The 22,102-nt window shown below is 41.4% G+C and overlaps 1 long non-coding RNA gene across 4 annotated transcripts in view; it reads left to right on the forward strand.

Annotated features, from left to right (window-relative positions):
* The window catches only part of LOC142599526 (uncharacterized), a 127,593-nt gene extending 110,628 nt beyond the window's left edge, over nucleotides 1–16,965 (forward strand). The window contains exons 3-5 of one of the 4 annotated variants that reach the window (XR_012833093.1): nucleotides 3,588–3,766; nucleotides 10,745–11,618; nucleotides 14,041–16,826. This is a non-coding gene — a long non-coding RNA (uncharacterized LOC142599526). Of the gene's footprint in view, nucleotides 1–3,587; nucleotides 3,767–10,744; nucleotides 11,619–14,040 lie in introns of those variants that run through there. The other 3 variants (XR_012833091.1, XR_012833092.1, XR_012833094.1) reach the window with 3 other exon arrangements.
* The last annotated feature ends 5,137 nt before the right edge of the window (nucleotides 16,966–22,102 follow it).

Here is a 22,102-nt window from a genome sequence, read left to right on the forward strand (position 1 = left end):
TGAGAGTAAAGTTTGCATTAATTGTTATAATTTATTATTTATTTCCTTGAGCATTCCAGTGTGCTGAAGCACTTTCCAAGCAAAGGAGGGTTGCTCTTGACCCAAGGACCTCACATGGCTGTTACAAGCAACACATAGGGCTTGATGGTGCTGTCTTTTAAGTAGCAAAAGGCAACTGATAAAAGCAAACACCCAAAATTATAAGCATCCAATCACCACATTTCACTGGGCTTGTGTCCTCCCTGTGCTTGCTTTAAGTAAATATTGTATCAGTTGAGTGCCAATGGCAAAATATTTGTGGAAAGCAAATTTCATATCCTGGACAGAAGTCTATTTGCTAGAAACTCTTGATGCCCTTTCTTGATGGAGATGTTGGATACTCCTGAGCTTGGCAGGAATGTATGTGTGCTTGAAGGTAAGGTGCTTTGGCCCAGATCCCTGAGGGTCATTCCCCAACTGTCAATGAAATCAAACACCTTTGAAGGTAGACGTTTTGTTGGGTAGAGGCCAGAGTGATCACTCAAAACTTTACAGCCTTAGCTCCAAAAATAGAAGAACGGGTACAGCAGTTTATGACTTCTCCAGGCAAAGGCAACTGATGAGTTCAGTATAGGATTTGAATACTGGTAATGAAGTCATAGAGTAGGAAAAAACTCAACCCCAAACCTACCTGGCCACGTACTCACAGATGACAAAAGATGAAGAAATAGCTAAATTTATCAAATAAATTATTCGTCATGAATTATTTGCTCTGTCTAGCCTTAAATTAGGTTTATTCAGGCTAATCAGCAAAGATATGTCAACAATTAAACCCTACAGAACATCCCAATCATACATATAGTGTGTGTGTGTGTGTGTGTCTGAATGTGTCATCATACAGTGTGGGTGTTTTGAGCAAGAAAAGAAGAGGTACCTACTTTTGTGAACTCTGTATAAAAGACAACTATGTTGTTTTTCAGTAAATTCTCTTTCAAAGTATTAAAAGTTTGTGAGTTTAGAGATTTTAGACCTGAATTTTTTTCCCCAATTTAATTGGACATTTCTATTTTAATTTCTCTAATAAATTTGATCCCCTAGCAAAGACTTTTACTATTGTGAAGCTTAATATACTATGCTAAATATAGTATTCTTAATTATCTGATCTTTTCCTTCTTGAAATTCAAGCTCAGGACATTTAATTTACATCCCTTCATCAACATAAGATTCTGATTTGTTAGAATCAAGTCAAGCCTGTTGTAGCTGTTGACAGATGTGGTGGTAAGACTGAATTTCATCTTTGTAGTCTCTGGGTTGAAAGAGGACTTTGTCTTAATGAAGATGGTGACAATACCACCGAAGACCATGTTGCCTCATTAAAATTACTTTTCCTCATGAAAATGGACAAATTGCATTATTATTCGTATATGTAAAGATGTAACTCATTTGTTTAAGCTATTAGTAGGTGACTACCCCAAGTTGCTTGCCACATTGGAGAATCATCCCTTGTGTAATCCACAAACACCTTCTGAAAAACAAAAGACAAAGATAAACTGAATTAAAAAGTGAGGAGAGTAAAGTTACACAGTGTTAATATTTACCCTTTGATTTTCCTAAAGGAAGATATATCACATATGCGTGCAAGCACACAGCCCTGGATATTATTCTAAAACTACAAACCATTTGCTTATTTAAAGCCCTGTGCAGCTAACAATACTACAGAGCTAGTAAATCCTGCCAAGTACTCTTTGAGAATCTTGTTTGTTTACTGGTGGAAGTGATGGACCATACTTGTGTATCCATGACAACACTGGAACATGCCGGAGCAGGACCAGGTCTTTTCTTGCTCCTGCAATATGAGATTAAAAGTAAGAGGCTAAATCTTATTAAATAGCAGAAGCTTTTCAAGAGATAAAACATAAAGTTTATGGGACCATATGATAGTTGTTCATGGTAATATATTTGTGCTATTTCAATGCTTTCGTGAGGTTCCTCCGTTGACTGTAAATAGCACTGAATGGTGAACATACCAGGAAAGATAAAACTTTGCAGTTTCTCCTGAAGTTCATAATACAGAAAAGTGATTCAACAGTGTCAAGCCTGAATTGTTAAGAATATCCGTTTTAAAGGGTATTAAATTGGATCATGCTGTAATTTTTATCTTTTCTTGAAAGCTGTTACAGGTTCTCTACCATTTTTCATTCCCATGCCAAATGCTTTGATTAAGAACGTTATATGATCCAGTGGATTAGTAATGTAATTGCTTATTTATATTTATAAATCCATGCATTCTCTCGGTGCATTTGTGTTTGCTGTGCCATTGGTATGTTAGACTGATATGATTGAGATGCAAATTATGTGTATGTGGTGGAATTTAGACTTAAAATGAAAATTCAATTCTTTATAAGCCATTGTTTTTCTTACTGTTACTCTTGATTATGTTATCATTGCCTTGACAAAGGTTGTGCACTTTTAAGGCTTAGAAAAACATCTTGAAAAGTTAAATCAAATTAATTCTGTGCAAGCAAATCTATGCAATTCAGGAAGAGTTTCTTAGCTAGCAGTAGGCTCCAGAACTTTATTTATCATCCGCTAACATCTTAATAAATAACACAGTAGGCCAAATTCTACCATAGGTTTCTCAGCATTCATAGATTTAAATGACAAAAGATTTTGATGTAACACATCAGACATCCTTCAGGTATATTGTATTTTCCAGACACGTTAGCATTTAGGCTAACGTCTAAAGTACAAGTGTAATATGTTACCTATATTCTGATCACAGGATAAAGAAAATTTTCTGGTTTAATATTGTGTTACTTGCATCTGCCAGTTGATTCACTAAAATTAAAGCTGAAGTCCTGAAACAATCAGTAAGCCTTAGCTGAGACCAGCCCATCACTGAACATTGAAAAATGAGCATCACAGTGTGGCAGCTCTGGAAATTATAAAGAAAACACCCCTTGAACTGCATGAAGTAACTTCTTACTGGTTTTCAGAATAACAGCTTTTTCTTTTTTTAAAAAAGGATAAGAAGAAGAAAGAAATTATTTCTGTGTGTTCCCCCCCCCCCATTTTCTAACCCATTCTCAACACGCTATAATTGGTCATCTCTGCCCAAATGGAACACGAGGTGCTTGTTAAACAGCTGCTTCTGCAGGTACCTGCTTCTCAGCTAGAAGAGACACACGGGTTTTGGTTTCCCATCAACTAATTTTGATTGTCATGCTTTAGGGTGAGAGGGGATTGTTTACACACCTGTTGTTCAGGTGCGGGTCTGTGTACGCTCATAAATGAAGCTGTGAATTTGGCAGTGGGGGATATAATTGTTCTTATTGCTGTCTGGATTATCATTTACTCAGTCTGTGAGGTCAGGAAGAGCCTTGTGCTGGTGGCACTCATCTAAGTGACAGTAATTTGCATTTTCAGCAGAGAAAGGAGTGGAAGATGGGTCTCCCACAGACTGGATAAATGCTGTTCTCAGGCTGTATGGCATCTTCAGTGTCAGAAAAACAATATTTTTCAAGATTCCAGCTTTGATATTGGTGCCAAATTTCCATCCAGACAATGGTGCAGAAACTCCTCTTGGTGATACCTTTCTCCTTTTTCAGATCAGGCTTTGCAGACCGTCACTGTTCTGCCTTCTTCAAAAGATTTCTGTGACGCTGTTGTACAGAAATGTCAAAGAGAACTCGTAAAAATGAAGCAAAAATAAAGACTCAATCAAAGCCAAGGTCTCTGTCTTCCCCATAGAACAAGGAGATAGGAATGGGATCAACCACCTTGGACAGTAAAGGTCACTCTGGTATTAGCATGTAAATATTGCATACAACAGCGTAAGTTTCACAGACAAGTAGTTTCACTAATCATTCATGTCTGATGATCCAATCTGACTTGCTGTGAGAGCAACCTGGTAATACTGTTGGGATATTCCCCTCTATGCTGAGTGACAAGAATTTAGCCAGGTGGAAGAGACTCAGTGCTTTCTTTGATTTTTAGTTAGAGAAGGGTGTGTCTTTTGGGGGGACTGCAGGGAAGAACACTGTACCTGTTGCCACTTAGAGGCAGGTAAGGAATATTACAACCTGCCAGTGCCAGAGACAACAATAATGTCTTATTTGCCACTTCAGTAAGGCCCTTTACTGGGGTTTGTTCAGACCACGTAAAATTAATACTCCAAGCACAAGTGTCGTTTTGCATTTACTGACTCTGCATGCAGAGATGATTTCAAACATTCAGAAGTGGCCAGGAGTAGGTTGGCCAGGGTTATCATCAACCCTTGGAGGGTTTGTTTCTAGGTATTTTTCCATCTAATCTGAGAAAACGTGTCTTTTGGCCTCAGCAAATTTGGGATTCAGGTTGAACAAGGGTACGGATCTTGTGCTTTTAAGATTGCTGCCAGGTTGGAGAGAAGACAACTGATCTAGGCAGAGGCTGTTAACTGGCAGCAGCTCTCCAGCAAGGCTTTGATGACGTCTTCTTTCCTAGTTTTGTTTTAACAGGGATATGTAGCTTCTTGTTATTTGGCATAGAGTGTGCAGTTCCAATGGGTTAGCATTTTGGGGAATTGTTTCTTTCCTACAGCTGAGCTGGGATATTTTAAAATCTTTTATGGGATAGATGAACTGCTCAGAATTCTTTTGCACACCCCGCAGATACATGTTGTTCTATTTTCAGCAATGTTTGTCTAAAAATACTTAACTGTTTAACAAGTTCAGCTGCAAGAAGGGTTGATTTTATCAGCTATGTTTATACATCCTGAAATCAGATAACCTTAGCGTGTTTCACAATGGTAGTAAATGATAGTTTGTAAACACTTATAAGCAACAGTAGATTAAAATGCAGGCAAGAAACCCATCAAAAAGTAAGTAGAAAATTAAGGAAGGAGTGAAATAAGTTAGAAACTAAAATTTAAAATAGATGTCTCAAAAATACTTTTTGAAAATGAAACATATTTTAAGAAAAGATAACGTAGTATGGAATTTATATGAAATTTGAGGCCTAATTCCTGAAAACAGGCATATCAACATTCATGACAAAGCAATCTTCTCACAGTTCTTCTTTGCATCAGTTCTCCATATTGAGATTACATTTAAAAGTCAAATAAATACCTTAAAGAATAAGATGACAACTCTATTTGAAACATCTTTCCACATATAGAATCATAGAATGGTTTCAGCTGGAAGGGACCTCAAAGCCCATCTAGTTCCAACCCCCTGCCATGGGCAGGGACACCCTCCACTAGCCCACGTTGCCCAAAGCCCCATCCAACCTGGCCTTGAACACTGCCAGGGAGCCAGGGGCAGCCACAGCTTCTCTGGGCAACCTGTGCCAGTGTCACACCACTCTAACAGTAAAGAATTTCTTTCTAACATCTAATCTAAATCGACCCTCTTTTAGTTTAAACCCATTACCCCTTGTCCTGTCACTGCACTCCCTGATAAACAGTCCCTCACCAGCTTTCCTGTAGCCCCTTCAGGTACTGGTAAGCCACAATTAGATCTTCCCGGAGCCGCCTTTTCTCCAGGCTGAACAACCCAAACTCTCTCAGCCTGTCCTCAGAGGAGAGGTGCTCCAGCCCTCTGATCAGCTTCATGGCCTCCTCTGGACTTGTGCCAACAGCTCTATGTCTCTCCCGTACTGGGGACCCCAGAGCTGGACGTAGTGCTGCAGGTGGGGTCTCACCAGAGTGGAGTAGAGGGGCAGGATCCCCTCCCTCGACCTGCTGGTCATGCTGCTCAGGATGCAGCCCAGGACATGGTTGGCTTTCTGGGCTGCAAACGCACACTGCCGGCTCATGTTGAGCTTCTCATCAATCAACACCCCCAAGTCCTTCTCCTCAGGGCTGCTCTCAATCCATTCCTTGCCCAGCCTATAGTCATGCTTGGCATTGCACCGACCCACGTGCAGGACCTTGCGCTTGGCCTGGTTGAACTTCATGCACAGGCCCACCTCTCCAGCCTGTCAAGGTCCCTCTGGATGGCATCCCTTCCCTCCAGCGTGTCAACCACACCACACAGCTTGGTGTCGTCGGCAAACTTGCTGAGGGTGCACTCGATTCCACTGTCCATGTCGCCGACAAAGATGTTAAACAGTGCCAGTCCCAGTACCAACCCCTGAGGAACACCACTCATCACCGTTCTCCACTTGGACATTGAGCCATTGACCACAACTCTTTGAGTGTGACCATCCATCCGATTCCTTATCTACCGCGTGGTCTATCCATCGAATCCACGTCTCTCCAATTTAGAGACAAGGATGTCGTGCGGGACAGTGTCAAATGCCTTGCACAAGTCCAGGCAGATGACGTCAGCTGGCCTTCCCTTATCCACCAACGCTGTAACCCCATCATAGAAGGCCACCAAGTTTGTCAGGCACGATTTGCCCTTAGTGAAGCCATGTTGGCTGTCACCAATCACCTCCTTATCTTCCATGTGCCTGAGCATGGTCTCCAGGAGGGTCTGCTGCATGATCTTGCCAGGCATGGAGGTGAGACTGACCAGCCTGTAGTTCCCTGGGTCTTCCTTTTTATCCTTCTTAAAAATGGGGGTTATGTTCCCCCTGTTCCAGTCAGTGGAAACTTCACCGGACTGCCAGGACTTCTCAAATATGATGGAGAGTGGCCTGGCCACTTCATCCACCAGTTGCCTCAAGACCTGCGGATGCAACTCCTCAGGTCCCATGGACTTGTGCACCTTCAGGTTCCTTAGATATTCTCGAATCTCATCTTCTCCTAGAGTGGGCGGTTCTGCATTCTCCCAGTCCCTGCCTTTGCCTTCTGTGACCTGGGCAGTGTGGCTCAAGCATTTGCCAGTGAAGACTGAGGCAAAGTCATTGAGTACCTCAGCCTTCTCCATATCCTGGGTTACCATGTCACCTGTTTCATTCTGGAGGGGACCCACATTTTCCCTCATCCTCCTTTTATCACTGACATACCTATAGAAGCTTTTCTTGTTGCCCTTGACATCCCTGGCCAGACTAATTTCTATCAGGGCTTTGGCTTTCCTAACCTGATCCCTGGCTGCTCAGACAGTTTCTCTGTGTTCCTCCCAGGCTACCTGCCCTTGCTTCCACCCTCTGTAGGCTTCCTTTTTTTGTTTGACTTTGCCCAGGAGCTCCTTGTTCATCCATGGGGGCCTCTTGGTGTTTTTGCTTGACTTCCTCTTGGTTGGGATGCATTGCTCCTGAGCTTGGAGGAGGTGACCCTTGAACACTAGCCAGCTGGTTTGGGCCCCTCTTCCTTCCAGGACTTTGTTCCATGGTATTGTACCAAGCAGTTCCCTGAAGAGGCCAAAGTCTGCTCTCATGAAGTCCAGGGTAGTGAGCTTGCTGCGCGCCCTCCTTGCTGCCCTGAGGATCCTGAACTCCACCATTTCGTGGCCACTGCAGCCAAGGCTGCCCTTGAACTTGATGTCCCCTACCAGGCCCTCCTTAATGGTGAGAATAAGGTCCAGCATGGTACCTCTTCTTGTAGGCTCCTCTATCACTTGGAGGAGAAAGTTGTCATCAACACATTCCAGGAACTTCCTGGATTGCTTGCACTCAGCAAGCATATATAGACACACATAAGTATGGAGTGGTTTTAGGGACTACAACCTAAATGTAGGAATGGGGAAATGTTCAGCCATTCTGTGCATAGAATACTGTAAATTTTCTTTGTATTGTCTAAAAATGAGGTGGGGCAGTGGGAGCAACAAAGATAAAGTGTGTGATAAACCTTCATTTTCGATTAGTGACGTGAACAAAGTTGAGAAAATAGTAATTCTAGAAAGAACTTGCATGGCCTACAGTTCTCTCCTCACCCAAATATTTTTACTACTTGTCTTGTCAGGATGCCAACTGCCAGGGTGGCTGAGCAATAATACCTTGTAAATAGTCGAATTTCTCACTCTTACCAACTCTGTTAGAGCGACTTATGAAAGGTTTACTCAAATACATCCTATTGACAAGGCTCTGTATGAGCATTTGTTATTCACTGTGCAATATAGTTAATAAACAAAAAATGTGGTAAATGGTGCGTATTATTTTGTTTGATAACATCCCATTAGATAAATTGTTTTAAAAAGCCTCAGCTGATATTATGTGTTCAAAAGGCAAGAGAACAAAACAAATTTCTTTACCAGAGGCCAGATGTTAATTTAGCTGTTGTTTGTATGCACATCTGTAACATTTACATGGCAAGAAAACATCAAAGAATTTTAAAACTTGGCTTATTAGTTACAATTATGCAGTTGCAGATCTAGAACAAGTAGAAAATCTCATGTTAACAAGGAAATATGTAAACCAGTGATTTTCAGCTTACATTTTGTTTCTGGGATGATATTAATGAATCTGCTAGATAAAATCAGTGATCTCATTTCAAAACTGGAAGCAGCCTGGAGTATTGTGTTGAACATGGCTCTGCTGTTGATACTGTTGACTAGCAGCATAAGACACAAGATGGTACTATAAATTGAATTGCCATTATTAGCTCTGGGCACAAACCAGACTGCTAGCAATAGGTAAATTGTAAAAAGATTTATAGATTCTATTTGATTCAGATAAGCACCCAAAAACATTTAGGGCAGATATTGGGATGGATTCATGAAGAGGGAAATGTATTGCAGCTGATGTGCAGGGACCAGACTGTGGACTTGCAGGGGCTGAAAGAGGTTTCCAGGGCGTGTAAAAACAACCAAAGGTTGATTGAGGTTGTTGTTTTCACTATTAGAGGTTCCGATGTGCTTGGCCAAAGTATATCCTCAACATAAGGGTAATGAAAATGCAGTGTCATTTTGCACCGTGCTAATCTGGTAGCTACGTAGTTGACTATTGCAGAGGATACTCATGGGCAAACCTGGAGAGCAAATAACTGGAGCTGTCCCACTTGACTAAGTATGTCTTAGAAAAGGAAGAGCTAACCACAGCTGCAGTGTTACTCAAAACAGATTGGGACAGGATATCTGCTTCAGAAATGTGTTTATTCAGTTGTCAGGGTTTTTTTCTTTTAGTGGTCCAATAGTGGAAGACAGTGCAAATTGCTCACTACCTCTGAAGTTCATATGAGATGAAATCTTATGTTCTTACATCTGCTAACATATCTTTAATATTTTGCTAAATTCTCCCTTTATTTATGTAAAAGTTGAAGGTTTTTGTTTAGAAGATCTTAGTAATTGCTGGAGGCACATTTTAAATATCTTGTAATGATCTTAGAAAACCAAAATATGCATAGCCAAACTCAGTTTCACTGTATAATGTAAATAAAGCCTTACAAAATTTGATAAAACAGGATTTGCAATAAACTTTTACATAAAAAACCCTCCAAAAACCAGTTTTCAGTCTTTCAAAAAGTTTCATAAGGACTCAATGTATCTATATTTAAGTTCAGCTTGCTGCTGGTAAAATGTTGTTTTTCCTTTTTCAAATGCTTAAATGTAAATTTTAGTTTACATTGGAAGTTTTTTCTTAATTTTTTTTCCCAAAATTTCTGCTGTGTTCATGTTCTCTTTTGATCATGGAATACACAGAATTTCAATAAGAAAAGCAATTTTGAAATTCACAAGCAGTTTTTTTTCTTTTTTTTCAACAGATAGTTTTATTATACTAAAGTTACATTTTGTAGGGATGGTTATAGGAAAAATTCCTATGTGATTTATTATATTTTTAATTTGCCTGATGGTATTTACAAAAGAATTCATTGCAAAAGCATAAGGATGTGACCTGGTCAATTAGGAGATAGGAAATTTTAGTTAATTTGCACATGTTAATTGTATTACTTAAAAGTGATGAGACAAAGTGTTTAAATTTAGTTGCCTAAAATTAGGCAGCTAAAACCATCTCAGATCATTTATAATCAGTCTAATTTTAAAATCAGCAAATTTCACTCATTTCCATTGGATTTGTAAAACATAGTAACCAATTAGTATTGATGTTATTTAACTGTGTGACCTATTTACTGTACCCTCATAAGAAAAATTTAGTTCTGGCCTGGCCCTCTTAGGAGACTGCATGTGTTCTTAATCAGTTTAATTAGCATGAACATTGTCACCAGTCAGCCAACTCTAAAGTGGCTAATTGCTCTTATCTCCATGTTTTCTGGATGTATTCTAAATACTAGCCCAAGTTGTACCATTTTACCATAGTAAGTCTGAAATATGGAGAATTATAAAGCTTGCAGAATATATTCAACTCACTGATTAACTTCTAAAGAGTCAATAAATTACCTGCGGACTGTGAGACTCAACATCGCCCCTAGAAGAAGCTTAGTGAAGTAATTAATGATATTGGTACATATATACACGCACGCACACTCCTATTCTTACAGCTGTGACTTTGTCTAAGTTCAGTGGAGTTTTTCTTGATTTACCTCCCTCTGACATGAAGCTTCATAGTTACGCGACATGAAGTTGTTATTTGCATTAGTATGAAAATAAATATTAGGCTAAGCAAATGTATAAAAATTTCCTCTCAGACTCACAGCTTGCGGGTTACCGAGTTGCCTGGGCTGTCTGCACATCCCATATTGGGCACATTGTCTTCTGCAGCATCAGATTCAAAACGCTTCACTGTAAGACACTGCATGCCTCAGTAATCCGCACACTCGCTGGGTGTTTTTTCAAGCTGTTTGAAAGCAATAGGTATACATGGTCTGTCCAAGCAGCTCATGTGATATGTCTATTTAAAGCTATTGTTTTCCTCTATACCTGCCCATAGAAGTAAATTACAGCTACATTTTTTTCTTTTCTATACAGTGTTTTTAAATACAATTATCTCTCTTCATTCTTTATAGGGGAAATGGAGTTTAGAACTGACTCTCAACACTTGATGTACATTTGGCAGGAGGCCAAGGCAAATCAGAATAAACATCCGGAAGAAAATGCCAATGCCAAATACAAGAAAATAACAGCAACTTAATATGATTTAAATACCAAGAAGGTGGTTACAGTTGGTGGAAACAATCCTTGATCTTTTCTTCTTTCAATAAATTAAAAACTATTTTATAATACATTATAGCTGGTGTAGCTCCTTCCAGCTACGGCTATCCATCACAGCCTGGATGGAAACACTGCTTTTTCTCCGTATCATGGCAAACTGTGAGGAAGGCTCGTGGCAGAGGACAGAGGGTAACGAAGATCTACATGCTCTGTTCAAGAGCCTGTTCTTGCCATTTTCTACAACTTCGTGTTCTTTTATTGAAGCAAAAGGTAGCAGCTCTTGCTCTAACATGCACTGCGACACAGCTGTCATCTCAATCCACACCTCAAAAGGGGTTTTGAGTCCCAGGATGCAAAGCTTGACCTTCAGCCGTGCCTAGCAGAACCAACGGCGCTGGGCAATGCAAATTGTCTTCTGACACCACGTATGGAGAGTGCCCTGTGGTACCCCGCCTCTTCCCTCCCCTCCTCTCCTCAGGTTTGGGTGTTTCATATTAAGGAGTCACAGCAGCTGAAGTTTGACCTCACATCAGATGTTTGTTTTCTGAGCCCTTCTTTCTCATCCACCGCCCGGACCCATGGCCGCTCTCTTCCTGGCCCAACAAATCTAAAGTGTTTTATGCAGAGCACAGAAGCTGTGGACTGAGGGGGTCTCCCACCCTGGGGCATCGGGTGGTTAGGCCACATCCTGAAAAGCCACAGGAAGGAATAAAGCCCAGTGAGGTGAAGGTATGATGTAAGCGTGTTTCTTATATTTCCATTGAGTTACCAAAGAAAACATAGCAAAGAACAGGTGGGAGGTATCTCTGAGTCCGCTGCTGGTTTTTGTCATGTCCAGTCCAGCAGATGTTTTCTTGAATCATAGAATCATAGAATGGTTTGGGTTGGAAGGGACCTTAAAGCCCATCTAGTCCCACCCTCCACTAGCCCAGGTTGCCCAAAGCCCCATCCAACCTGGCCTTGAACACTTCCAGGGAGCCAGGGGCAGCCACAACTTCTCTGGGCAACCTGTGCTCTGGACTCGCTCCAACAGCTCCGTGTCCTTCTTGTCCTGGGGACCTCAGAGCTGGACGCAGTACTCCAGGTGGGGTCTTGCCAGAGTGGAGTAGAGGGGCAGGATCACCTCCCAGGTCACACTGTTTTGAATGCAGCCCAGGACACGGTTGGCTTTCTGGGCTGCAAGCGCACACTGCCGGCTCACGTTGAGCTTCTCATCAATCAACACCCCCAAGTCCTTCTCCTCAGGGCTGCTTTCAGTCCATTCCTTGCCCAGCCTATAGTCATGCTTGGGATTGCACCGACCCACGTGCAGGACCTTGCACTTGGCCTTGTTGAACTTCATGCGGTTCACACAGGCCTGTCAAGGTCCCTCTGGATGGCATCCTTTCCCTCCAGTGTGTCGACCACACCACACAGCTTGGTGTCATCGGCAAACTTGCTGAGGGTGCACTCGATCCCACTGTCCCCCCTTTGGGCATCAAAGATGTTGAACAGTTCTAGTCCCAATACCAGCCCCTGAGGAACACCACTTGTTGCTCATCTCCACTTGGTCATTGAGCTGTTGACCGCAATGCTTTGAGTGAACTCTTTGAAGATCTTGTGAGACTGGAAAGGTGAGAAAGCCCAAGAGGCTGCAGATTGTAGAATCATAGACTGGTTTGGGTTGGAAGGGACCTTTAAAGGCCATCGAGTCCAACCCCCCTGCACTGAGCAGGGACGTCTTCAACTAGATCAGGTTGCTCAAAGCTCCGTCCAACCTGACCTTGAATGTTTCCAGGGATGGGGCATCTACCACCTCTCTGGGCAACCTGTGCTCGTGTTTCACCACCCTCATCATAAAAAAATTCTTCCTTATATTTAGGCTGAATCTACCTTCTTTTAGTTTAAAATCACTAGCCCCTGTGTTATTGTGACAGGCCCTGCTAAAAAGTCCCCGTCTTTCTTATTAGCTCCCTTTAACTGTTGAAAGATGGGAAGAACATCCTTAGCTGTGCCGCAGTAGACTCTCTTGAGAACAGGTATGGTAAGTACCTGCAAGGTCTGATGAGAGGCACCAAATTTTAAACCACTCTCCTGATTATGCATTTTAATAGATATCCTATCTAATGTGTTTCTCAGTTGCCTCTGAAGTAATGATATTAGTGCTGCTATAATATCAATGCTGTGAAGTACATTCAGCTATAATTTACTGTATTTTCAAATGGAGAACAAAATGTAAAAAATTATTTATATTGAGTTAGCAAAATGATCCCCAAAAGATACTTTAGTTTCCATTTAGGTCATCTGATGGTTCAAATAAGGTGGCAGGCATTGATGTTCACACATATGCTGCTTGATCTTATCACCATCATCATCATCATCATCATCATCATCATCATTGTCGTCTCACATGAACATAATTACTCTTTATGTAATGTATAAATTTAAATACAATCTGTAATGGCATTTTAACAACTGCTGGGAAGTAAATGGTTACTTTCCATAGTTCAGTTTAAATGATGTTAGCAAGAAAGTACGCACTGCGTAAGGGTGGCAACTGTTAGTTTACAGGAGACAGGTGTTAGAAAGTAGAGAAACAAAAAAAATATTGTTTTCAGTTCTCCACAGAATTAAACTCCAAACCAATTAGGCCTTAGCTGGTTTTATGTTCTGTGATGAGCAAGGAGGTTAGGCTGGACTCGCAGGCATTTGCAAATACCCAACTTCGTTGATTTCTTGTTTCAGATGAAAATCACAGAAAGCTTGTGACTCCTGGCATCAAGATAAAGTTAAAAGTTTTGGCTCAATTCTCTTTTCAAGGTTTTCATTGAAAGTGCAAGAAATTTTAAATGATAAATGGTGAGTCAGAAACCTGAATAAATCAAGAAGAGTTATGCAGATGAGTCCTTTCAAAAATCAGGTCTGCTGCAAATAGGGCTGATGCATATTTGGAGCAATGCAGTGTATGAAATAAGAGATGCACTACGGATGGAGCTTCCGCAGGCAGATGTTTGCAATTACAGTTTAATAAAACTAACCACCAGTTTTAACGTGACAAGTAAAAGATAGCTCTCCGTAACATATTTAACTATTAAATTCCCACTATTCAGAGGCTTTCTATTTAAAAAAGCACCACAATGTGTAAACCCATGCTGTTACTTGTGGTTTGCAGGCACCTCAAGCTGTTGGCAGCAGTGCATGCTCCTGTGCGATGGGGAACCAGGGACAACATGTTTTGCAGTGGGACAATCTATGAAGAAGAAATACATACTGCCATCTAACTGAGACCGACTGGCTGATACCAAGACAAATCCCACACCATCTACCTGTTGTCCACTCTTCACTGGAGCTGTGTAAAGCGACTGAAAAAAATCATCCAGTTTTGAGGCCGTGCATTTAATTTTCTTTCTCTGCTAAAGCAAACCGGCACCAGATGCTTGGGATAGGATAAATCTGCATCGCAGCTGTGTAAGGGTGGGAAGGAAGAATATTTTACCATTAAAATACTGCTAGTGGGGAAGTGGAGTTCTTTGCCTCCAGATCTTAATGTGAATTTAGAAAAAGTAAATGATGGGACTATCAACACGGTGTGAAATAACGGAAGATCAGGAGAGAACAGGTCCTGATTTCACTTTCACTATCTGGATTAGGGGAACGTTCCTCTTGCCTCCTTTCCCTGTGGGATTGATGGATGTGATGTACAATGTTGGGCAGCCAGGAAAGACCAGCCTTGTATTAGGAAGTCAGAATAATCTCAGTGCAGTTCCCAGAAGAACCCGATTTTAACTGGGCTTGAAGGGAATCACAATTATCCCCTTGAACCTTCGGTGGGCAGTACCAGATATGTCATTAAGAAGGTTCCACTGATACTGAAGTGTCCCTGCTCCATGGAGCAGCCTCCAGAGAAAAACATTCACCTAAGGCTATGAGGTGCGCTGCCCGCACTCCTGGCCACTGGCTCCCTCTTGCTAAAGAGGAGCTAAGAAAACTCAAATTGATGTACTTGATCTGTGCTGAAAATTGCATGATGTTCCACCATCGCTGTGAAAGAGGCTATTAGTTCTGCAAAAACTACTACATCATTTCACGGAGACATTTCCCATTGCTGAAATAGACTTGAATTAAATTAATTTCTGAATAAAAAACTAACTGGCAAATTTAATGGATGGCAGCAGGGTCAAAGTTTGGCATTCTGAATTCTCTTTTTTGCTTTTTTAAAAAAACAGGAATGAAAATGTAGTTCATTTCCACCCTTTCTTGTGTATCTTTTTGTTAAGTATCTGTATAGATGACTACCTATGAAAATGTTAATGTGATTATCACCACCATCAGAAAATGTTTCCACATCTTACAACAAATTCTTTCTTCTTCTCTTCTTTTAATATCTGAAGTGGAAAGTCAGTGCAGAAAGATAACGCCTTAGTCATGGATCATTTTGTTTGACTGCTGTGGAGAGAAGCAGTTTACTTTATTGTATTTATCTTGTAATAAAGATTTAATGCTAACTTTATTTTGGTTTATTCTGTTTTGTTTTGTTTTGTTTTGTTTTCTTTTGGGTTTTTTTTGCAGATGAAGTATCTTAGCTGCATTCCATAAAAGCACTTAAGATGGATTACTGAATACTGAGAAATACATCTACAGTTCTGACTGTTTTGGAAGAAAAAAATGTTAGCAACAAAAAAACCCCTTGGTCTTTATCTGCATCATGGAATATTCTGAAGGCAGTAAGTGTTGATAAACTGGATAGTGAAATGTGCAGTGTGCACTGCTTTGGGAACAGGGACAATTCTGCTTTTGACAGCACATGGCATTAAAAAAATCCTGAAAGGAGGCACCTCCAGAATATAAAATAAGTAAAAATCTGACTCTCAGTTTCTTTCCAATTTTTCTTCAAGGATTCATCAATCATCACCAGCTTTTGAGGAAATCCAACAAGGCATGTTTAGCACATGCAAAATTGCAAGGTGTGTGTTTCTTCATGCTGGAGTACAGTTCTCGAGTCCTGAAGTCAGAGCTGTGCAGGGAGAACCTGAAGAGTGCTCAGAGACTGCTAATTTGAGTGCATTTTCAGGGATATGCATTAACCTGTACATTAATCCATGCAGGACTGAGTAGTTGACTGGGTTCTTCAAGTAGGAGCAAGTCTACCGAGTTGATACAGAGCTAAACTAAATGGAAGATGAAAAAGGTTCAAAATACCCTTGAGATGCATGTACAATCACCGTATCTAAATATTTATTTATTTGCTTGCTTACTGACTTATTTATTCATTTTAGGTGGGATTTAACAGTAACTTTTACTTGGGCCCTTTCATTATTTACCTATTGCATTGTCTACTGGAAATGCAGCTCTACTATTAAATTCCTATTTGCTTACTCGCTTGCTTGCTTGCTTTGAGCACTAGGGGCCTTAATGGACAAATAAGTTAATGACATTGTTTCATTCTAAACATATATCAACTTCAGAAACAGGCTGATTCACAGCCAGTCATAATTTTGAAATGGAAATCATCAAGAAAAAGCTATGATTAGTACCTAAAGCATGATTTTCCAATTTTATAATATTTATAAATTATATCTCAAAATTAAAACCCAGTTTGTTTCTATGAAATGTGGTTATGTATATTTCATTCTTTAAAGGTTTCTTAGAGAACTATCTATCTTCATCTTCTCTATGAAATTACTTTTTTTTCAAAACTTCTTGCTTTATCCTTGTGTTTCTTCTGCTCAGCAATAACATTATAGCTTTATATTGAACAAAAGGTAAAATTCAATAAAAGAATAGTTTCAACTTGCTTGCATTTTTATTGATATTTTACATTAATTTTATAAGTATAGAGTTTAACTTTTTAGAAATCCTGTCGATACTTTGCAGACAAAATCTTTGTTGAAATTGCATGAAACAAAGATTATAAAACTGAGCTGTGAGGATTAGCTCTGTGTGTGTGTGTGTGTGATACAGCCCCTGATCATTTTTCGTGTTATGTCCTGCTGGCTATTCAGAGCACTTTTTCAACCGATACAACTTAACATTTGATGTAATTAATGTGTATGTCTTTCCAATTTTCTAATAAAATACACAGCTCATATTACTTAAACACATCTCTTTGGTTGGACACCTAATTAAAATCTTTAAATTCTTTTAAATTCCCTTTTCTAGACCTTTCAGGAAGTTGAGCTGATGAAAAGGCTCCTCTTTTTGATCTTGATCTGGTTTAATCTGGGTATTAAAGTGATGGCTAAAGTCTAAAGTTCTGTGCAGCACCATCCTGTAGTGACAGAAGAATTAAAAATAGCACAGCACTACTTAATTTTAAATAAAGTTTGGGACCATGCAATATTTGACCACAAAATGTTCATCACTGTTAGTAGTATAAATGGCTTTGAGAGCTGTGAATTTATTTCTGCATATCACAACCGTTTTGGAGGGAGTGTTCAAACCTGCGTGGTGGCAATGTTGGAATACGAGGTGCCTTTGGCATCGCTTCTTCTCAGCCAGGGCAGAGCTAAACTCTGCTCAGTGATCTTTTCAGAGAAAAGTGAAGCAGTGTAGACTTTCAGTGGATATCAGTCTGTCCTGGTTTCAGCTGAGAGGATTGATTTTTCTTCATAGTAGCTAGTGTGGGGATACGTTTTGGATTTGTGGTGGAGACAGCATTGATAATATAGAGATGTTTTTGTTCTATGGATTTATTGTTGAGCAGTGTTTACACGAGGCCAAGGCCTTTTCTGCTTCTTGCACTGCCCTGCCAGCGGGATGGCTGGGGGTGGACAAGAAGTTGGGAGGAGACACAGACAGGACAGCTGACCCCAACTGACCAAAGGGGTATTCCATACTATATGACGTCATGCTCAGTTTATAAGGAGCTTGGAGGAAGAGGGGGGGGGGGCGGCGGCGTTCGGAGCAATGGCGTTTGTCTTCCCAAGTCACCGTTACGCGTGATGGAGCCCTGCTTTCCTGGAGATGGCTGAACACCTGCCTGCCATGGGAAGTGGGGAATGAATTCCTTGCTTTGCTTTGCTTGTGTACGCGGCTTTTGCTTTACCTATTAAACTGTCTTTATCTCAACCCACGAGTTTTCTCACTTTAACTCTTCCAATTCTCTTTCCCATCCCGATGGGGGGGAGTGAACGAGCGGCTGCGTGGTGCTCAGCTGCCGGCTGGGGTAAAACCACGACACAGTCCTGCCAGCCTTGCTTTCTTACCCTTGAATTAATGAGTAGAATTAATGGTTGGTGCACTGAGCTGCAGGCCCAGCCACCTTTCTATGCGAGGGACTGTTGCGGATATCAGCAAACGGCAGGTCACAGTCCGGAAAAGAGGAAAATCTGCCCATGGACAACCATCCCACTCCCCATTAACTCTGAGTCTTTCTCCTGACCTCTAGCTAATTAGCTTTTCCATGATGCTCGAGCTAATGCCAACACAGTGCTGAGCAAGGAATAAACTGTGCTGGCTAAAGGGCTGCTGAGTCTTGCTTCCACTTTAGAAGAGAGAAAAGCAAGGACCCAACTGTGGCTGTAATATATACTGCCTCTTCAGAGCATCTTTCACAGGAGCTCATTTAACCCTGCTTGCTCAGGAATAATTCATGGGATAAGTGAACCTGGCTCCAGATTTGTAACAGGTATTGCACAACAGAAAGCAAAAAGGCAAAGAGGACAAAATTTGGACCTTAAGTGTATGCATACAGTAGGAATATTTGAGGACAAAATTAGTCCCGCTTTATTTAACAGAAAGCTAGAAGGCAAACGTGTATGGATCTACACCACTGGTCATCAGCCTGCTAGGAGAATGAAAGTGATACCACCAATATCAAGCAATGTGCAATCATGTAGCCATAGAATTTCCATTTCATGTTACTTTGCCATATGAGTCAGCCCAAAACGACTCATTTTTGTGTTTCTCTTTTTACCGTTATTTTCATCTCTGTGCCAGTAGATTGAAGAGTTAATAAAATGTCATGGAATGAATGCCAAGGACATGCTTAATGAGGTGGTGTTCTGGATGTACTCTTTGGAGAACATTTGCAGAATTGTTTGATTGCTTTAGAGCATGCAGGAAACAGTCAACCCAAGACAGCACTAGTGTTGATGCTCACAGTTGCATTCAGCTCAAACGTCACCATTCCACTTGGAATTACAAATAAATCTAATACTGAATTACTTAATATCATGGAAATGTTCCTGTGTATTTTGCATAGTAAAATACTCAGAAAAATGTCGCTTCCTTCAGCCTAAACATTAAAAAGGTGAGACTTGAATCTGCTTATTTATATTAAAACAATTACTGTTTAAACAGTACAGAACTGAAATTTAACCATATCTCACACCAGTTAGATCTTCATATTTTTGTCTTCTGACAGCAACTATAGAAGAGTAGGCTTAGAAACTGTCAATATTACATGTATTGATTTTATTTAAAAGAAGCAGGCGGGTGTGACTGGCTTTGCATATCAATGTGTGGACTCCAGTGCCTACCACTCAAGGACAATGTTCATCTCAGCTTCTAAATCTCAGCATGCAACAAATGGAATTCAATCTTTGGCCCGATTATTCTTGGAAGAGCAAGAAATCATAGATATCTAACTGCATTGGAATTGACTGCGCTACTGGAAGGAGTGTGGTTTTGTGTCAATCTTGTTGCCATCAATAGGTACCAATCAAATCAGATATCCTAAATAGCAATGGAAAAAATAAAAAGTAGATGCTAGTTTTTTTCTTTTTTATTTAATATCTCCAATTAATACAATTCTTTAATTGTTTCTTGGCATTCTTCTTCAGTTCCTACCACACTAATAAAATAAATTATAAGCTCTGTTTTTCCTACACCCTGCATGGTGTTGCATGGATGCTATACCTTGAAGTCAACATACAAATTCTGCGGGACAAGTAATGGAAGGAGGCAAATTCATTAAAGGGAAGAAAGCAGAAACATGAACAAACTTTAAAAAGCATTATTAAAAAAGTAGCTTACATGATTCCCCCCCTCTCTGCATTTCTCTTGGCTAGGTTTTGGGTTTGAAAGGTTAAGAGGTCTCTGTGCAACTCAGTTTTGTCTCCTGCTTGATCCTGTGGTGAGACTACAGCGTCTGCATTACTTTGAAGTTTTTGCTAGAGAAATGGTGAATGTTGGTATTTGAACTGGATAGGAGTCACCAACCTCTGTCCTCCTTGACTCCTCCAAGATCACAGATAAATTCTTTCAGCCAGCTGTCTAGTACCTCAAGGTGAATTTCATCAACCTTGGTGACTTAAAAACAAATAATTTAAATTCTCCCTAACCTGCTCTTTCCTACATTAGCTGGAATTTTGCCCTTTCAACGCAACTGCTGGCCATGACAACTGATTTCAGCCAAGTAACAACTGAAAAACAAAAACAAATTAACTGCTGGAGTGTTATTGGTGTATCTTTCTTTCCCCTGAGCAGTGAATCAACGCTTCCCTTTGTTTTCTGCCTCACTATTACTGTTCTTACAGAACACTTTCCACCTACCTTTTCTGTCCCTGCTGAACCTGAACTTGCTTTGTGCTTTAAGGACATGACAACAGCTTCTAGTGAGTCATATCCAAGGTCCATCTGGCCTTTAATCCTGTCTCCATCCAAAGTCAATAGCAGATATTAAGGAAATAGCATAAGAATTGGGCAAATGTGTATTAATTTTGAATCAACAACTTGTAGTTGAGGAACATCCTGAACAACAGGTTGCATTCTTGCATATAATATCTTGGATGGACTTTCTTTTTTTTTCATGATGAATTTTCCCCATAATTTAAAAGCATTTTTAGCATACACAATACTCCTCAGTATGAAGTTCCATAGCAAAACCGCACACTGTCAGAAATAACCTCCATCAGTCTGTGCTGAACCTACCACCCATGAACCTATCCAATGTATGCTTACTAAGTTATCGGTTTTCCCTTTCTTGTCCTTGATTCTCCCATGTTTTGTCACTTTGCACTTCTCTGGGATGTGCCAGCTCTTACGCCTCCTTTATGCTTCTGTGTAGCAGAGTTAACCCAACTGAAGGTCCCTTTGGGATGTTGACACCGTTAGATTTCATGCAGTCTCCTGTGAAAAGGTTTGGGTTTGATGCGGCAACATCTTCCAATTCTCCTTCCTCTTCTCCCAAAATCTTGAGTGAAAATGGAAAGTTGGGAAAATTAACAGCATTTATAATTGTAATTCGGCACTGAAACAATAACATTAATTTCCCTTTGACACTTAGCTCCATGTAGAGTATGTGTCACCTGTTTTGCAATCAGAATGAGAGGTTTCTGCAGTGTGGTGGGGTGACCCCGGCTGCGGGCCAGGTGACCCCCCAAAGCCGCTCTGTCACTGCCCTCCTCAGCTGGGCAGGGGGGAGAAAAGATCACAAGAGGCTGGTGGGTCGAGATAAGGGCAGGGAGAGATCACTCGCCAGTTACCGTCACGGGAAAAACAGACTGAACTTAAAGAAAAATTCATCTCATTTATGACCGAGCAAATCAGAGCAGAGCAATGAGAAACACAACCAAAGCTTAAACCCCGTCCCCCCAGCCCTCCCTCCTGCCCGGCCCAACTTCACTCCCTATTTCTCTCCCTCCTCCCCGGCAGCGGCACAGGGGGACGGGCAATGGGGGTTGGGGTCAGTTCCTCACACGCTGTCTCTGCCGCTCCTTCCTCCTCAGGGGGAGGACTCCTCACACTCGGCCCCTGCTCCAGCCTGGGGGCCCTCCCACGGGAGACAGTCCTCCACCACCTGCTCCAGTGGGAGGCCTTCCCACGGGCTGCAGTCCTTCACCAACTGCTCCAGCGTGGGGCCCTCCCACGGGCTGCAGTCCTTCAGGAACAGACTGCTCCAGCGTGGGTCCCCCACGGGGTCACAAGTCCTGCCAGCAAACCTGCTCCGCCGTGGGCTCCTCTCTCCATGGGGCCACAGGGCCTGCCAGGAGCCTGCTCCAGCGTGGGCTTCCCACGGGGTCACAGCTTCCTTCAGGTGTCTCCACCTGCTCCGGCCTGGGGTCCTCCATGGGCTGCAGGGGAATCTCTGCTCCACCATGGACCTCCATGGGCTGCAGGAGGACAGCCTGCCTCACCATGGTCTTCTCCAGGGGCTGCAGGGGAATCTCTGCTCCAGCGCCTGGAGCACATCTTGCCCCTCCTTCTGCACAGACCTGGGTGTCTGCAGGGCTGTTTCTCTCACACTTTCTGACTCCTCTCTCCAGCTCCAGTTTATTTGGTGTTTCTTCCCC

This window comes from Balearica regulorum, chromosome Z, assembly GCF_011004875.1.
Source record: "Balearica regulorum gibbericeps isolate bBalReg1 chromosome Z, bBalReg1.pri, whole genome shotgun sequence".
NCBI lineage: Eukaryota > Metazoa > Chordata > Aves > Gruiformes > Gruidae > Balearica > Balearica regulorum.